Source organism: Tupaia chinensis, unplaced genomic scaffold, assembly GCF_000334495.1.
Source record: "Tupaia chinensis unplaced genomic scaffold, TupChi_1.0 Scaffold143796_1, whole genome shotgun sequence".
Classification (NCBI taxonomy): Eukaryota; Metazoa; Chordata; class Mammalia; order Scandentia; family Tupaiidae; genus Tupaia; species Tupaia belangeri.
The window spans coordinates 3980481-3984250 of NW_006203646.1; the positions used below are offsets into that span (position 1 = coordinate 3980481).

General features: G+C 40.8%; 1 pseudogene; it reads left to right on the plus strand.

Moving 5' to 3' along the window:
• Nucleotides 1-1420: 1420 nt before the first annotated feature.
• Nucleotides 1421-2140, plus strand: LOC102468162 (transcription factor BTF3 pseudogene; annotated as a pseudogene).
• Nucleotides 2141-3770: the final 1630 nt, after the last annotated feature.

Here is a 3770-nt window from a genome sequence, read left to right on the forward strand (position 1 = left end):
GTTTAAAGAACAGGGTCAGCTCCTCGCTGTGAACAGATTTTCCTCTGTGGGAACAGGTTCATGTTTATCTTTCAAGTTCCAGCAACAAACTCGGGATCACCAACATGTGCCGCACAGCTGTGCAGTGCCTGATTTATGAACAAATCTGCATATAATTGTGTTGGTTTCTTTTTTTCCTGGTCCATTTTTTTTTCTTTAAATAAAACAGCTTAGTTCAGGCTGCATAAAGCCTCAATTCTAAAGCTATATAATTTTATGGACAAGGGGTGGGGGTAGGAGTGGGGGGAGCTCTTTTGTATGGCACCTGAACTCATTAAAATCCTAAATTCCATAATTTTACACTACCATGTGCCACAACTAAACAGCCTAATTGCTTGCCATCTTTATGAGAACCGCAAATGGAGCAAGAAAACCAGGGAACAGGTGGGAAGGCCACACTGGGGTTTGGGGCCAAGCCCTGTCAAGAGATGGTGACCAGAATAGAACTCTGTGGGCAGGCCTGAATATTGCTAAGAGTCAGGGGTGTTGCCAGGTAATGAGATCTTCACAAAGTTTATGGAAAATGCATATTATGAAAAAACTATGCATAGATTCCAAATGCTTTTTACACCAAAATAAACTCATATTTTTCATTCTGTTTTTCCACAAACATGTATTAAAATGAAGAGGTTCCTTCAGATATTCCTTCAGACACCAGACTTGGTGACCAAGTAGTTGGAATTTCTTTTTAAGTTAGACACTAGGGGCTGAGGTAAAAATCAGTGCCAATATGTATATGAAAAAATACTCATAGCTAATCATCAGGAAAATGCAAATCAAACCACAGCCAGTTTTGGAGAAAGTCTGATTGTCTTCTCCCCACCCCCTGTTTTCTCTCTAGTACTATTGGGTTGTTGGAAAAGTCATAATGCATTTTTGCACAGAAAACCCGAAAAATAGGTCATGACTTTTCCAACCATCTAACCAAACCACAGTGAGAGACATTCTCACCCAGTTAAAATTACTGTTACTCAAAAAGTCAGAATAAGAAAGAACAAATGCTAACAAGGATGCAGAGAAAAGGAAACCATTGGTGAGAATGTAAATTCAAATAGTCACCATGTAGAACAATAATTGAGGTTTATCAAAAAATTATCACTAGAACTGCCCTATGATCCAGGAGTCCCTCTACTTGGTATATATTCAAAGGAAAGGAAATCAGTATGTCAAACAGATTCTGTGGTCCCATGTTCACTGTATTCCTATTTGTGATAACCACAATGTGGAATCAACTTAAATGTCCATCAGCAAATGGATGGATATAGCTCTAGCTGCCATCTTGCATCCCCGCGTGTGCGCCTAATCTCAGCTGGTCTGCTTGAAACCTCCTGAGCACCAACCCTAGTCCCCCATGCGGCCCCTTTTCCGCTCCGACAAGATAAAAGAAACTATCATGAACCAGGAAAAGCTCACCTAGCTGCAGGCACAAGTGCGCATGGGTGGGAAAGGAACTGCTTGCAGAAAGAAGAAGGTGGTTCATAGAACAGCTACCGCAGATGATAAGAAACTTCAGTTCTCCTTAAAGAAGTTAGGAGTAAACAGTATCTCTGGTATTGAAGAGGTGAATATGTTTACAAACCAGGGAACAGTGATCCACATTAACAACTCTAAAGTTCAGGCATCTCTGGCGGCGAATACTTTCACCATTACAGGCCTTGCTGAGACAAAGCAGCTGACAGAAATGCTCCCCGGCATCTTAAACCAGCTTGGGGCAGACAGTCTGACTAGTTTAGGGAAACTGGCTGAAGCTCTGCCCAAACAATCTGTGGTTGGAGAAGCACCACTTGCTACTGGAGAGGAGGAGGATGATGAAGTTCCAGATCTCGTGGAGAATTTTGATGAGGCTTCCAAGAATGAGGCAAACTGAATTGAGTCAACTTCTGAAAGGGATAAACGTGACGAAGTTACTGGGAGCTGCTATTTTATATTATGACTGCTTTTTAAAATTCTGTTTTGTTTATGGACCTGATAAAATCTAGATCTCTAATATTTTTAAGCCTAAGCCCCTCAGACACTGCAGCTCTTTTCAGTTTTTGCTTATACACAGTTCATTCTTTGCAGCTAATTAAGCTGAAGAAGCCTGGGAATAAAGTTTGGAACAAAGGTTAAAAAAAATGGATAGATACAGACTTTTTCACATTTACAATGGAATATTATTCAGTCATTCAAAGAAAGCATGAAATGCTGTCATTTGCAGCAACATGGATGAGTCTGGAAGACATGGGTTAAGTGAAATAAATCATGCAAAGAAAGAGAAATACCGCATGTTCTCCTTCATATGTGGAAACTAAGAAAGTTGACCTCATAGAAGTAGAGAGTAGGATAGTGGTTACCAGAGACTGGAAAGGACAAGAGGGAAGGACAGAGTAGGGAGAAATAGTTACAAAATTACAGTTAGAGAGGAGGAATAGGTTCTAGTGCTCTATGTCAAGTATGGTGAGTATAGTTAAACGTAATTGTTATCAGGGCTAGCAGGTGGCATGTCGGTTAGGATGTAGACTCCCACATGGCCAACCATGGTTTGAATCCTGGACTTGGCAGCTAGCTTTCTTGCTTTCTCATTCTCTCTCTCTCTCTCTCTCTCTCTGCCTATAGCAAGATAAAAGAAAAAGTAATAATAAAATAAATCTTTTAAAAATAATAATTGTCATATTTCAAGTTAGGTAGAATAGGATCACTTAAATATTCCCAACATAAGGAAATGGCAGAGGTTTGAGATGATGGTTATGCTAAGTATTGTGATTTGATAATTACAGGATGTATATGTATATAAGAACATTAGATTGGACCTGTAAGTATGTGCAATTACTATGATGATTCAAAACAAAACAAAACAGGGACCAGCAGATGGTATAATGGTTACATTGCTGGACTCCCATGTAGTCAACCATGGCTCCAGTCCTAGACCCGGTGGCTTAAAACTCATGCTGGGCATGTGCCTGTACGTGCCCAAAACCCCAAGAATAGAATAGAAGAGAAGGGATTGCTGCGTAGCCATCCCCCCAGGGGTGATTTCTTGCTTTCTGTTTCTCTGTCACTTTGGCAAGCACATGTGCTCAATAGCAAAAATCTCTCTCTTAAAAAAAAAAGAATCGGTGGTTAACAGTGTTACCTTTACCTACATGTTAACCGGTTGTCCCTGGACACAAATTTTGCAGGGGTGAGCGGTTCCTTTGGATGCCAAGAAATCAAGGATCTGGTGATTTAACAGTTATGGATATGAAAAGTTTTCAGCACCACTTCTACAGACATTGAAAATCATCGATTAACCAGAATGACTAATGTTTTCTTTCTTTCTTCTTTTCTAATTTGTCAGAGGTTGCATGCACTTGCCAGAGAGAAAAAGAGAGATGGGAAAAGTACAACCCAGTGGAGTATGCTCATGTCACAATCCCTTCTCCTCCATTGCTCCATCCTCTCAGGATTTGGGACACGCACACACATACACACACGTGCACGCACACATACATATACTTGGTCTGTTTATGTCAAGCCACTGGGTCTGGAATTCTGACCACACACACAGTCAGCCACGTGGGCTGGCTCCCCAACCACTAGGCCATAGGACTGGCCCAACTAGTGGTTTTGGTATTTTGGCTGATCACCTTCTTTTCCTTACAAAAAGAAGGAACTGCCCTTTGAATGGGATGTTGATAGTTTGGTGATTGTGGGAAGGAGCTGGAAATTGTGCCATGAGGAAGTTTTCAGAACATTTTCTTTCCTTACATACC